The sequence below is a fragment of the Hevea brasiliensis genome, chromosome 4 (assembly GCF_030052815.1).
Source record: "Hevea brasiliensis isolate MT/VB/25A 57/8 chromosome 4, ASM3005281v1, whole genome shotgun sequence".
Classification (NCBI taxonomy): domain Eukaryota; kingdom Viridiplantae; phylum Streptophyta; class Magnoliopsida; order Malpighiales; family Euphorbiaceae; genus Hevea; species Hevea brasiliensis.
The window spans coordinates 104,034,403-104,050,882 of record NC_079496.1 but is presented as its reverse complement, the minus strand read 5'-3'; positions in this window follow the sequence as shown (position 1 = coordinate 104,050,882).

The window sequence follows — 16,480 nt, the reverse complement described above, 5'->3', positions numbered from 1 at the left end:
AGATAGACGGGCATTCAATGATCTCAAAGCTGTGATGGATTTTCTGCTTAAAGCATTAGCAACTACATTTGCCTTTCCAGGATGGTAGTCAATCACACAATCATAGTCCTTCAGGAACTCAATCCATCGCCTCTGTCTAAGGTTGAGCTCCTTCTGGGTTGACAAGTATTTCAGGCTTTTGTGGTCTGTGTAAATGTAGCACTTTTCACCATACAAGTAATGCCTTCATATCTTCAGTGCGAAGATAATTGCTGTAAATTCTAAATCATGGGTAGGGTAATTCTGTTCATGTGATCTTAGCTGCCTGGAAGCATAAGCGACCACCTTCCCCTCTTGCATCAATACACACCCTAACCCATTATGAGAGGCATCACTGTAGACCACAAAGTCCTTTCCCGACACTGGCTGTGTTAACACTGGTGCCTCTATCAACATAGCCTTTAACTTCTCAAACTGGTCTGACACTTGTCATTCCAGTCAAATTTGACATTCTTATGTAACAACTTGGTCATTGGAGCAGCTATTAAGGAAAATCCCTTCACAAATCTTCTGTAATACCCAGCTAGCCCCAAGAAGCTTCTGACCTCAGTTGTATTTCTGGGAGGCTTCCATTCCATCATTGCTTCTATTTTCTTGAGATCCACCCTAATTCCATCAGCTGACACTATGTGTCTAAGGAATGCAATCCATTCAACCAAAAGTCACACTTGGACAACTTAGCATACAGCTTCTTTTCTCTCAGGGTTTGCAGAACAATCCTCAAATGCTCATCATGTTCTTCACTGGTCTTGGAATACACCAAAATATCATCAATAAAGACCACTACGAACTGATCTAGGTATGGATGGAAGATACGGTTCATAAGGTCCATGAATGCTGCTGGTGCATTTGTTAGGCCAAAGGGCATCACCAAAAACTCATAATGCCCATACCGAGTCCTGAATGCAGTTTTTGGCACATCTGCATCTTTCACGCTCAACTGATGATACCCTGATCTGAGATCAATTTTGGAAAATACTCCTGCTCCCTTCAACTGATCAAACAGATCATCAATTCTAGGTAATGGATACTTATTCTTCACAGTCACTTTATTCAACTGCTGGTAATCAATGCATAACCTCAAAGTCCCATCCTTCTTTTTCACAAACAGCACTGGAGCTCCCCATGGTGACACACTGGGGCGTATGAGCCCCTTACCAGCAACTCATGTAACTGGATTTTCAGTTCCTTCAATTCTGTGGGTGCCATCCTATAAGGAGCAATAGAGATTGGTGCTGTACCCGGCAGTATCTTAATAGCAAATTCAACTTCCCTTTCTGGTGGCAAACCAGGCAATTCTTTAGGGAGCACATCTGAGAAGTCTTTTACTGTGGGTATGTAACAGCCCAATCCATCTCCAGTCAGTATTGTCTGCTTTGGCCCATGGGCCTCACGGATTTGTCCCTTGGGAGTTTTCATTCCCAAAAGCGCTACCGACTGTGTGAGGAAGACTCCCACATATATGGCCCAAATCTTTTCTTCCCGTTTCCGATGTGGGACACGAAGCTCACTCCATTGCGTAGCTGGTTGAACAAGCACGTCCCAACCCCATCCCTGGGTCGTGACAAGCCCACCAACTTCCGCTTGGTGCGTCCTCGCACCACACACCGTACTAGAGGGAGACCAGCTCTGATACCAAATGTAACAGCCCAATCCATCTCCAGTCAGTATTGTCCGCTTTGGCCCATGGGCCTCACGGATTTGTCCCTTGGGAGGTTTCATTCCCAAAAGCTACCACTGTGTGAGGAAGACTCCCACATATATGGCCCAAATCTTTTCTTCCCGTTTCCGATATGGGACACGAAGCTCACTCCATTGCGTAGCTGGTTGAACAAGCACGTCCCAACCCCATCCCTGGGTCGTGACAGGGTATGTCACACAGATCTGGCTTAGCCTACCTGGTATCCACCACATGTGCTAGGTAGGCTTCACAGCCTTTTCTCATCAGTTTTCTTGCAACTGTGGCTGAGATGACATTGGACAAGAAATCTGTCCTTTCCCCCACAACTGTAATCTCATTACCCTCAGAAGTTTTCAAAGAAATTCTCTTCAATTTACAATCAACTATTGTCTGATGACGTGACAACCAGTCCATTCCCAAAATCACGTCAAACTCATGGAAAGGCAACTCAATCAGGTTTGCCAAGAATTCATACCCCTGAATGCTTAACGGGCAACCTTTGTACACTTTGTTCACCACTACACTGTAGCCCAATGGATTAGTGACTAGAATATCTTGGTCACTCTCTCCTACTAATATCCCCCTCTCTATGGGTAGGTTGATGCAGATGTATGAATGAGAGGATCCTGGATCCACCAATGCATGCACAGATGTATTGTAGAGGGAGAACGTACCCCTGATGACGTTCAGGGCATCTTGCTGTGCCTGAGCTCTCATGGCATAGGCTCTAGCAGGTGGTCTGCCCTCAGGCCTCTCTGCTGGCTTAGATACAAGCCTCTGTGATGGTCCCACTGCCTCAGATTTGCCAGATTTCCTACCCCTTTGTGGTGCAGGAGCAGGTCTATCTGCTTGTGTTGGAGCAGCTGTAGTAGTTCTGCGTGGACAGTTCCTCAACTGATGCTCTGTCGACCCACACCTTAAGCAGGCACTAGTCACTCTCCAACACTCCCTCTTATGCCACTTCAGGCAATATGGACAGGCAGAAGATACTGAGGCTAGTCCCCTGAACCCCATCCCTGGAGAGCTGCCCACTGATGGTGTGGACTGACCTCTCCTAGGGGTAAACTGTGGCCTGGGCCCCTGAGACTGACCCTGACCCTGACCTTGTGGTTGACCTGAACTCTGTGCAGGTGGACCTTTGAACTTCTTCCCAGGTGTAGGAGATGAACTAGACTGACCCGAACCCCTCTTTTGCTTTCTCCCTTCTAGTCTGCTCACTTATTCTTACTTTTTTAACTTTTATTGCAGCTTCCACTAACTTGGTGAAGTCTGTGATTCCCAAGGCAGTGATCATGATCTTTATATTGTCATTTAATCCCTCTTCAAATCTCTTACACCTTTCAGCTTCATTAGGGACTATCTCCCTTCCGTAGCGGCTCAATTTGACAAATTCCTTTTCATCATACTCGCACGATCAAGGTCTCGCCTCAAAGTTAATGAATTCCCTTCTTCTCTCTTTTAGGTATACACTACCCACATATTTCTTCTTAAATTCGGAGAGGAAGAAGTCTCAAGTTATTACTTCTGGTTGTACTTCACTGGACACCGTATCCCACCATTCATATGCATCATCTTGCAACAGAGATACAGCAGCTTCTAGATTTTGTTCAGGAGTGCAGTGGAGTTGTTTTAAAACTCTGCCTGTTCTGTTCAACCAATTTTCGACTGTAATAGAATCATCTTCTCTCTTGCCAAAGAAGTTCACTGCTCCAAATTTTCTCAATCTTTCCAGGTGTGATTTCGGTTGTGGAGGTGGTGGCATTACCCCAGCCATTTGTTTGAAGAATTCGGCCATTTGCTGGAACACGGCCTGTGGAGGTTGAGCAGGCTCTGATGGAGCTGGCGGAGCAAATTCTCCCCTACCCCTAGTCTCAGCTGGTGCAGGTGGAGCATGACTCTGCACTTCCTTCTCAACTGCCCTCTGAGATGTGGGGTCCATATCCTATTCAAAATAACAAAGACAAACAGATCTGCATTAGTGTCACCTCGATTCTTACAAATGCAATGCATGGTATAGACTCGATCTAGGCCCAGAAACGCCTAAATCGTGCTCTGATACCACTAAATGTGACACCCCTTACCCGTCTACAGTATGTCTGAGTAAAATATGTCACACAGTGTACCGGAACACTATATTTTATCTCAATCATTTTTATTCTTCCTTAATTTATTTTTATCATAGTTTTGAATAAAATTTGTGAAATATAATTCATTTAAGTCATTTATTAAAATTATAAATTATTTGAGGTTCCGAAAATTTTATAGAAAATCCGGCAGAGTACCGGCTAAAAATGAAGAAAATAGTTCTTCAGAACCTGTGAAAAACACTTCCAATAATCATTTCCAATCATTCTCAAACTCCAATAATCATCAAAATCTCAATATTTTTCAACAACATTTCCATTTCTCAATCATTCATTTCTCATGGTATTCATATATAAGCAATAAATAAATACTCAATTTTCCATTCATAAACACAATTTCCACTATTTACATTAATATCAAAATACATTACATAAGTCTCAATTACACAAGAGAAAATAAAAGTTAGTTACAAAATACCAAAATGAAACCTAGTGTGCTACCAATGCACTGAAGATGGAGAAGTGACACGGACACTATGCAGAGCTGCAGGAGGTCACACCCAGTCTGTGGTCTACTGGGCTCTCGGTCAGTATCTCCAGAACCTACGCGTGGCAAAAGCAATGCGCTAAGCAATAATGCTTAGTGATGCCAATAATAAAATAAAAAGAAATAACAGGAAGTAAATATGCAGTGCATGTTTTGATGTCTTATGCAGACAATTTTTTTTTATCATTATTGGTAATCTTATTTATTATGTACTTGTTCTATTCATTATTTCATTAAATTTGTTCACTTTCATTTTTGGTTGCCCAAGTAACCTATACTGGATGACTGGACTGGATAAACGGGTAAACAGGCACTGGGTATCTAGTACCTCGGTTCTTCACACCATCGGTCACATATGCATCTCCGGTGCAAATGTAATGCCTAATAAGCTGTAATAACATTAGGCACAAGGCCAAGTATCAACACAATGTCAGAATGGCTAAAAGCCATAAAATCACAGAAAGGCATAATGCCATGTGCAGTACTGCTAACTGAACCCTATTGGCATGCCAACTTATCCAAACCAATCACATTAGGCCTACTAGGGCATTTAACACTTTTAAGTTTCACAATTTTTGAAATTTAAATTTTAGTATTACTATTCCATTCATTAGTCAACAAAAATGTTGACTTTTGCATAGGCAATAGGTACATTGGTTCTAATACTCCCAACATATCACATTTTGCATTCAAAATTTGTTGGTATTGGTTGTCAATACTATTTCTAAACTTAATGTTAATTGGGCAGAATTTTCAGTTTTTATGCTTTGTTTTACTGTTCCATTGGTCATTTTTGTAGTGGAAATTTAGCAAAATGATCAACATGAAAGTTGTTTCTTATTTTGTCTAGTTGAATTTCCTTTTTTGAATCACTCCATTTGGAGTTTTGTAGCTCAAGTTATGGCCCAAAAACCACAACTAGCTAGATTGAAATTTTTCCAGAATTTTTGGACTGACCAAATCTATAGTGTTAGGAACAGTGACTGCAACTCACTTTTTGAATATGTTCTGGTCATAATTTGGGTTATGTTTCTTCATAAACGTTGTTGGTCTATATCTCAGCTTATTGCTGGTAAATTTTCAGGTCAATTGGACATTTCTACACTGAGTTATGGCCAAATGACCAAACACTGTTCATTTGGTCATTTTGCCCAGGCAGACTGCAGGTCACCCAGATTAGGGCAAACTTTTAGTCAACTTGGTTTAGTTTTCTAGGCATGGTTTCTTCACCAAAGTTGTGCCATTATATGTCTAGTTTCATGTCTAATTGGCCTTGCACTAATTGAACCTACACAACCCAAGTTATGACTGCCCAAACAGGCTGGACTGACATCCAGACCTGCAGGTCACACAAGGCAGCCCACCTTAACTCAAATCCCAAGCTATGACTCACTTCATTTCCTCCTCACACACATTCAAATGGTCACTAATTGACCATTACAAGGTTAATAAACCATCACATGAGCAAACCCTAGACTTGTTCAAGTGTCCAATTTTTTTAATTTCACACATGCACAATTCTTGCATTTCATTTACTCAATTATGTTCAATCCCTCATCCACTATCAAAGGCTGCTCATAACCATTTTTTCTACCAAACAAAATCATCAAACCCTAGCTAACCCTAGCTGCTAAAATTGTTGGGTGCACACACACACTTGTTTGTTTTATTTTCTTACATTTCCTACACAATTCATGCCCTTAAACATGAATTAAAGCAAAAGGAACAAGGATTGGACACTAACCTTGAATGGAGTAGAATTTCAAGCTACCCAAACTTCTTTTTTTTTCCTCTTTTGGCTGCCTAGAGGATGTTCAAGTTGCTAGGTTAATTTTTTGTGAAGAAGGCTAGGGTTTTGGAGTGAGATTTGGTGAGGTTGGGAGCTTGGGATAGCTTTCATGGAGGTTTTCTTTCTTCTCTCTCTCTCTCCACGTTTTTTGCTGCCACAAAGGTTGAAGAAGCAATTGATTTTTCTTTCTTTTTTCTGCCCATTAAGTCATTTTAAATAAGTTAATGCTATGTGTCAAAGTTTGATTGGGTGGGAGGATTTTTAATGACATCATAATGATGTCATAATTCTAATTCTTTAATTTTCTTTCCTTTTCTTGTCTACTAAATTTCAATTTAATTTTTAGCAATATTTATTCATATTTTATGTCATAATAATTATTTACTTAACTGGACAAGTCGGCCAAAAATCATCTCTGAAGACGAAATGACCAAAATGCCCTCCGTTTAGGTTAACAGACTAAAATTGTCTGTACCAATTGAAAAATTTTTCTAAACCTTTTCTTGGCATTCTAATGCCATAGAAACCTCAATGACTCTTCTCTGGAGTCCCAAAAATTATTTTATGAATTTTCCCCTAGGTCTAGTTCTCCTAGTTGCGAGAACCGCAACTTCCCACTGGGTTACCCATCGCTAGGGCACCGGCTAATTCAACTTAGTTGTATTTTATTTCTAAAATTTTCCCTAAATTTTTCTTATTAATATTTGAGTTAATTATGGTTCCTCACTTTAGTTTAAATATTTTTCCGAATGTTCTAGCTGTCCGGACCGACACTGGTCATCAGAACAGTAGAATGTACGGAGTTGCTACAGGGAGGGTGTTACATATGAGATCTTAGTTTTGTCATTACAGTGTACTTTTTGCCTAGAGTTTGATAAAGATAGTATTCTTTGTGTGATAGTGAAATATAGAGTGTGGTTCTACTTCCTAAAGTAGATCGAAGGTTACGAATAATGTTATAGCCTATGAAAAGATGTTTAAGAAAAGTTTATAGTATGATAAGAGAGCTTATAGCCTTATGATAAGAGAGATGATAGCCTTACATAGTTGAGGCAATATAGTAGATATAGTACCTCTTTTACTATCAGCTGAGCTACAGAGTATGGTAATATCCTTCAAGAGAGACAGCAGATTGCTATCAGTGTTGGTGACCTACCGAATGGCATCCCAGGTGGGACTATAGTATGTGATAGAGAGTTATTGGCTCAGGTGTCCTAGAGGGGTACAAGTTTCACTGTAGGAAACATAAATGATCAAATCATGATGGACGTAAAAGCCTTTGAATTTAATGATGGGTTTGTGTACCCAGTATCTTAAGTTTTGGCGAATTGAGTTCAAATGAAAAAAATAGAATCCCTATAAATCTCCATCTCGAGGTGGTAGAGGGTAGTCTGTAGTCTAATTGACAGGAATAAAGATTAAGTAATGAATGATCAACTACTATTCTTTGAGTTCCTCTTTAGCCTCTTATTGCTCAAGACAAGAGTATACTCTAAGTAAAGGAAAGGATAAGGACAGAAGTTAGCATAGATAAATCATAGCAGAAGGGAAAGATAAAACAGTTAGATCAAATGTTGCAGGAAAGATAACCTGAATGCCAGTAGAAGTACTAGCTAGAGTGGTTAGAGGACCAATTCTGAGCAACATCAAGGTGTTGATGACTTGATAGAGATAGTGAAGGAATATAAGTTTCTGACATGATAGTTAGGTTAAGAAAGAGAATAGAGCTAAAGAATAAAATAGTCAAAGCTTAGCTTTGGGTAAGATAAAGAAGTTGGCTAAAGAACAAATTAAAAGGCCCAAATTAGGATAAGATTAGGAAGAGTAGAGTCAAGATACAAAGGAGGCAAATGCAATTCTAGGAAAGAAAAATGAGGTAAACAGAAAAGTAAGGATAGGGAGCTTAGAAAAGGGTGATAACAAGTCACAGAACAATAGTAGAGGACAGGACAGGTATAAATGTTACTCATAAGTTACTAAGAAGTACAAAGATTAAAGTAATGAATGTAAGACTAGAGATAGTTTTGGAAGGATTTGATAGTGAGTAGTATCTTTCAGAATACCACAGAAGATAAGGACATAGGATAATGGTGCTAGGTATGAAATACAAATAGAGTGTAAACAGATATAGTAAATTATGAGATTATATGCCAGGCAGAGCGATGGTACAATAAGAAGTTAGTACAATGAAATCTTATAGGTAGGGCATAATAATTGCGAAGAAATGATGAAAATTGAAGAAGAGAATCAAGAGATATGAGTAAATTTGAGACTGAAGTTTAGAAAACTATAGGCAACAGATGTGGCTATATTTAAAAGAATGAATGCGTAAAGTATCTTATCTGGGATTGTGGTACAACACCCATTTCTCACTACCATGATAGTTCAGGTGGAAATTATAGGTTCAAGGATACCTATCTAACCATGAAGAGAAATTCTCTACAAAGGATAGTAAGGAATGATAATGTTTTGATGGTCATGTTGAGAAGGAGATACAGAAAGAATAATCTATGGTGAATGGCCTATGTTCCATAAAATAAGTAGTAGGTTAGTACTATAGTATAATACTATATGGTGGATGTGCTGGTGAGAACCAATTGCAGAGTTAATATTAAGAAATAATAAAAAGGTGTATTTCTATATTATTGGAGTGGAAGAGTTTAGCTTTGATGGTGACAGGAGTGTAGCTCCATACAACTTAGTATCAATCATTAGTGCCAGAAAGATGTTAAGGCGTGGATGTCAGGGGTATTTGGCACTAGTGAGGAACACATCTGTTGAAGGTACTGATGTGGATAATGTACCTGTTGTCAAAGAATTTGTAAATGTGTTTCCTAAGGAGCTTCCAGGATTGCCACCGGATAGGGAGATAGAGTTCTGCATAGATATTGTACCAAGTACAAATCCCATTTCTATGCCACCTTACAGGATGGCACCAGCAAAGCTAAAGGAACTGAAGGAGCAACTACAAGAGTTGTTGGATAAGGGTTTTATCCTATTAAGCACTTCACCTTGGGGTGCTCCTGTTGTGTTTGTGAGGAAGAATGATGGAACTTAGAGGTTGTGTATTGATTATAGACATTTGAACAAAGTGACTGTTAAGAATAAATATCCACTTCCTCAGATTGATGACCTATTTGATTAGCTACAAGGAGCAAGGCACTTTTCAAAAATAGACTTGCGATCAGGTTATCACCAGCTGAGGATCAAAAGTGAGGATATACCAAAGACAGCATTCAGGATTAGGTATGGTCGTTATGAGTTCCTAGTGATGTCTTTTAGACACACAAATGCACTAGCGACCTTTATGGATTTAATAAACATGGTGTTTAAACTGTTCTTGGACCGCTTTGTCATTGAATTTATAGATGGCATTTTGGTGTATTCTCAAATTGAGGAAGAGCATGTGTGGCATCTGAGGATGGTGTTATAGACATTGAGGGAGCATCAACTGTATGTGAAATTTTCAAAGTATGAGTTCTGGCTGAAGAGCATCTCATTCTTGGGACATGTGGTCTCTAGTGAAGGTATTTGGGTGGAACCTAAGAAAATTAAAGCAGTAACTGATTGACTTAGGCCTGCTATAGTCACAAAAGTATGAAGTTTTCTAGGCCTAGCAAGCTATTCCAGATGTTTTGTGCAAAACTTTTCCAAGATAGTAGCTCTTCTGACATGGTTGACTCAATAGATTATTCCGTTCTTCTAGTCAGATGAGTGTGAGGAAAGCTTTTAGAAACTTAAGGAATGCCTAACCACAGCTCCTGTGTTGACATTGCCTATAAGTGGAGAAGGATATATGGTGTACTATGATGCTTCCAGAGTTAGGTTGGGGTGTGTCATAATGCAGCACAGTAAAGTAATGGCTTATACTTCAAGGTAGTTAAAGAGGTACGAGTAGAAATACCCCACTCATGATCTAGAAATGGCAGCTATAGTATTTGCATGAAAGATTTAGAGGCATTATCTATATGGTGAGCTGTGCGAGATATACACCAACCATAAGAGTTTAAAGCACATCTTTCAGCAGAGAGATTTAAATCTAAGGTAGAGGAGATGAATGAAGCTTCTGAAGTACTATGACTATACCATCCAGTATCACCTAGGTAAGGCGAATGTGGTGGCAGATGCTTGAGCAAAAAATCTTTTGGCAGCTTGACATATATCAGCGGAAAGGAGACCTTTGATTTAGGAGATACATGAATTGATGGATCAGAGTTTGATCTTGGATATAATAGATGCGGGTGCACTTTTGGCATATTTTAGAGTAATGCCAGATTTGCGAGATATGATTAGAGTTTCCCAGCACAGGGACTCACAATTAATGCAGCTTGTGAAAAGAGTACAGCAAGAGGAAGATTGTGAATTTGGGTTTGATGGAGATGGTACCCTTATGTAAGGCTCCAGGGTATGTGTGCCAAATGAGGATAACCTAAGAAATGAGATTATGCAAGAGGCACACTATATGCCTTACAGCGTTCACCCAAGATCTACAAAGATGTGCCATAATGTGAAAGATAGGTACTGGTGGAATGGCATAAAAAGAGGCATAGCAAATTTTGTGTCCAAGTGCTTAACTTGTTAGAAAGTAAAGTTTGAGCATTAGAGGCCATCAAGGAAGTGAAAGGAGATTCCCATCATAGAGTGGGAGTGAGAAATGATCACTATGGATTTCGTGATTGGGTTACCTCATACTACACATGGGTATAACCCTCTATGGGTGATTGTGGATTATCTGACTAAGTCAGCTCACTTTTTGCCCATACAAACCACATATTATATTGCTCAGTATGCAAGATTGTACATCTGTGAGATGGATTGCATGGAATTTCTACTTCCATAATATCTGACAAAGGGCACCAGTTCACTTCTTGGTTCTGCAGGAAACTAGAGGAAGCACTTGGCACACAGCTAAATTTTAGCATGGCTTTTCACTCACAGACAGATGGGCAGTTTGAAAGGACAATTCAGACAATGGAGGATATGCTTCGCATGTGTGTCTTGGATTTTAGAGGTCAATGGGATGATCAACTACCATTGGTGAAATTTGCTTATAATAACAGCTATCATTCCAATATTGGAATGACACCCTATGAGACATTATATGGCAGAAAGTGTAGGTCTCCTTTGTGTTGGACAGAAGCTGAAGAGGCAAAGGTGCATGATTTAGATCTAGTGTACTATACTTCAGAGATAGTTCCTTTGATCAGGAAACGTTTAAAAACAGTTTTCAGCAGGCAAAAGAGTTATGCAGATCCAAGGAGCAAAGATGTAGAATTTGCAGTGGGTGATTGTGTGTTCTTCAAGGTTTCTACTATGAAAGGGGTCATGAGATTTGGAAAAAAAAGGCAAGTTGGCACCTCGTTACATAGGACCTTTTGAGATCAAGGACAGAGTGAGAGCAGTTGCCTACTGATTGGAATTGTCATCAAACCTTTCTCATGTCCACCCAGTATTCCACATTTCTATACTTAGAAAATATGTTCCCAATCCTTTTCATGTGCTGCAACCAGACATAGTGGAGTTAAATGAGAATTTGACCTTTGAGGAGACTATCAGATGAAACAGCTTCAGTCAAAGCAGATCTCTATGGTTAAAGTTCTGTAGAGGAGTCAATTTGTGGAGGAATGCACCAGGGGGTCAAAGCGAGATATACGCAGCAAGTACCCATATTTGTTTAATATGTAATTCTATATCGTTGTTCTGCCTTGTGTAAAAATTCGAAGACAAATTTTTTGTAAGGAGGGAAGAGTGTAACACCCTAAATTTTTAAATAATTACTTTATGCGTAAATTATTATTTTGTTTTAATATTGATAAATTCATGAATATAATTGTTTAGGTGATCTGAATTAACCTTCTTCCTTCGCTCAGCCACCTCAATGATCTCTGATTATTCTGTGAGTAGATATTTATTTTATTTATAATTTCAATATTATTATACATACAAAGCATGCTCATGCATTCACTTGTGATTATATGTATATAACTATTATAGGCACGCTTTGTGTTACATTATTATTTGATGAAATTGATGTGGGTGTCGCTTAGGATAATTTATAGCTCTGTGTGTGTGTCGGCGTTCGTGAGGTGTGATACTGAATATGGTTAGGATGAACAGATCGACTTGAGCTAGTCTCGCTTGGGGCCCGGTCCTTTTTGTGATAAGTCAGGGTGAGTACAGCTTTGAGTTGATTTCGCTGGCAGAGATTGAAATTAAGAGAGCTGAGTAGGGGATTAGCTCCCATATATATATATATATATATATATATATATATATATATATATATATATATATATATATATATATATATATATATAGATTTTTGGTGATGTGACACATGAGCGTGTGAGTGCTCCAAATTATTTTTTGTGCGAATATTGTCTGAATTTGATTGACTTTGATGATGTATATTACATTTCATCTTTAAGGATGCATTAGTCTTAGGTAGTTATAGAAATTATATTTAAAATCAATATCTTACTCTATGAGTCGAATGCTCACTCCTATTCACCATATTTTTCCAGGTTACAAGAGGATCTTCTTCTTGTGATTAACTTGTTTCCTTCCTCGCAGGTCTCTTAGAAGCAATATCAGCATTTCATAGTATTAATTAAAAATCTAGAACTTCGCATGTGATAGAAGTATTTTATTTAGCTTGAGATTGTAATAGTTTATTTGCTTTGAAATTGTAAACCTATTATTTATGCATTTGTGGATATATGTAATTGGTTTGTATTTTGGATGAGGGAGCTAAGCTCCTATTTGATTAAATCGCTATGTTGAGGATTGTGAGGGTGAGCTGAGCTTTCCAAATTGATATATTTTGTGATCACAAGTGAGATGAGATAAAACTCCCTATTGGGTAATCCAGTTTATAGCCGGACTTTGTCAGGTTGATTTATTGAAAATTAGCTCTAGATGTGAGTTTTATGATTGGCCTAAAATCAATTAGGCTTACTACGGGTTTTGGGGGTCTTATACTGACCAAAGTCCTAGTACCGATCCTGCTCATAATTTGAGTCATGACAAAACTATCAAATTTATATTTTTGAAATTAAAACATTTCTAAAATATAAATAATGACATTACGTTATATCAATTTTATTTAAAAAAACAATATTATTAAATTATAAAATAAGAAAAATATTTATAAGAATTCATAAAAATAATTAAATTATCATATGGATTCCATATATATATATATATATATATATATATATATATATATAATTGCTGGATATATAAAGGAGTTATATTGAACTTGAATTGAAGATGAAGAATAAATAAAAATAAAGGATTGTAAAAGTTGAAGGACTTGAAGAGAAAAAGGCAAGCTAAAAAATTAGAGAAAAAATACATGACTTAATTTGAAAAGAAAAAAAACAAAAATACTAAAAATCATAAACTTAAGGGCCTGTTATTTGGAGAAAAAAAAGTTTTTATGTTTTATAATTTTCATTTTTTTAGAAAAATTTTAATTTTTATTTTCTATGAAAGATACAGAAAAACATAGAAAATGTATGCACTTGTCAGTAATAAAAAATAATTTTTTAATTAAAAAATTAAAAAAATATTCATATCTTTTATATTTAAAAAATAAATTATTATTAAAATATACTTAGAAATTTATTTTAAAACTTTGTAATTTGTTTTTTTTATAATAATGATTAATTTTATCATTATAAATAAATATTTTCTAAATAACTATTTAATTTAGTTATGAAAAAGTTATAATATATAATTTTGGTTATAGAAAATTTATTATTTTTTATTTAACACAATTGGAAAAAAAATCTTTGTTATAAAGAAAAAAATTAATAAAAAAATAATTTAAAATTATTTTCAAATATTAATTAAACTAAAAAAAAATGAGTGTAAACTATTTTTAAATTAATTTTTACATAAAACATTGACCCTCTCAAAAAAAATTTTTGACTCCGCCCCTTATCTTAAGTTTTTTTTTTTTTTTTTACACAAAAATATGTTATGCTTTTAATTTCAACAAATCATCCAGTGTATTTACAAATTTAATATAATTAAATATCCAGTTAATTTTTTGAGCTTGACAATGAAGGGCACTAATGTGTAAATTAGAGGGTAATGTTTATAGTCGGTTCATAAATTTTGTCACATATTTCACTTCATCTTTTAACATCAATTTGTTATTAAAAAAATCTCTAAATTTTAATTTTATTTTATAAAAAAACCTCTAACTTGCTATAACATATTTGTAGATTAAAAAAAAAATTATATTTTTACCTTCTTTCCTTATACACTAAAAAAACATTGAATGTTTTAGTCACTATCTGGATTTATCACAAAAATATTAATGTTATTGTAATGATATATTTTCTAAAAAGAAGAAGGATAAACTCTTCACTGAAAAGTATTAAAATTACATTTATAGATATTATACTATAGCTTAAAATAATTTTTTAATTTGAAAATATGTTATTGCATGTTCGAGGAATTTTTTGTAAAATAAATTAAAGTTTAAGGTAAATTGAAGTTAAGGAATAGAAAATATGACACAAAATTTAAGAATGGACTATAATAATTACCTGTAAATTAGACTTGACAATTCATTAACAAAAAGGCTATTGTGAAATTTTTTTTAATGGCATTATTTTTCTCTGAAAGAAAATAACCGAGCCATAGCCCCTCCCTCTCCTTTCTCGACCCACCTCCTCCCCTTTTATGCTTATGGGAATTTAAAGCACATACAAACATAGCGGAAAGTTAAAATAAAATAATCTTAATTCTCATAGAATCTCATTTTAATGAATATAGTACATAAAAAGAAAATCAAATTATGTATTTTGAATCAAATCTATAAGATACGTACATTGTGCAATAGATAAATATATATCGGTTAGGTTGTCACAAATCACAAACTGTTCACATATCTAATCTTTAACAATAATTCATGCAAACTGCAGTGTAGAAAATCTTTCATAACAATTTTGAGAGAGAAGGAAAATCTAGTAGATAGAGTGCCAGCTCTCTATTAATTGTGATTTTTCATCACTTAATTAATTAATTTAGTTGTAATTACTATTTTCATCACTTAAAATAGTAAAAAAAGCTTTGCTCAATTCAATTCTTATATTCTTTTCAGTTTCGATTAGGTTCAATTTGGGACCCAGAACCGTGCATGCCCTTAGTTCTTGCTACTAACTACAATACTCCTTGCACTACCTGTGATTGCAATAGGTCTTTTGTTCCTACCACCACCAACATCTCTTCTTCCTCCAAGGTTGTTCTTTAATCCTTGGCTAAAATGGAGGTTAGGAAAGGTTTTACGGTGGCTGGAGGTGACGAGGAAGGGAATGTTAGGCGCAGTTGCCATTGCTACACTGAGAACTACCGGTGATAGTGGCAGGTGTCTCTCTCCTCCCCTTCAATTTCATGTTCCTCAGCGAAAAGAATTGACAAAGCCATATTTGATTCAAAACAAGGACACTATTATGCCATCAACGTCTCTTTTTCCTTTGGCAACCATCATCATTCTCTGGTTTAATTGCACCAGTTGTCTTTGAATTTAAGTGATACTTTCAATTCTATCCTTAAACTTCAATTTGTTAAAATAAAATCTCTTAATTTTAATTTATTTTTATAGAAAGTCTTTGTAATCTATTATTACAGGTCTCCAAGTTAAAAAGAATGAAATTACATTTTACTCCTCTCTCTCAAAAATAAAATCACCATTTTACCCTTCCCTTTCTTTTATCTTTTTATCTCATCTTTATAATTAAATTAATTGATAATTATGCATCAATAAAATTATTTTATTTTATTTGTTAAATTTATTAACAAATTGTTAATTATGTATATTTTTGTATTTAATAAAATTATTAATCAAAATTTAATAATTTAAAATTATGAACCAATTTCAAACATTCGGCAGCTCTAAATTTCAGAATTTAGATCAACATCCAATTTTAACCAAATTTCAGAATTTCAAATCAAACATCCATCAGCTCCCATGCCATTAATTTCAACTAAAATGCATAGATTTCAACTAGAATATATGGAATTTCAACAACCAAATAATAAACCCAACAATTCTAACAATCCAAAAATACAAAATCTTAAAATTTCAACAATAAGCATACAAGTGTACAAAATCCAACAATTTTTAACAGTTAGACATCATAAAACCTTACAACTCTTTTAATCCAACAAAACTCAGTTCTTGAACATTCAAACAAAACCCAACAAGGTGACCCAACTTTGCCCAGAAATAATGGCCGACAAGGTTTTGATGGAGATAATAGAAAATTTTAATCCATTGATGGAGGAGTAAAAGAGATGGTTGAATGGAGACAAACCAACTATGG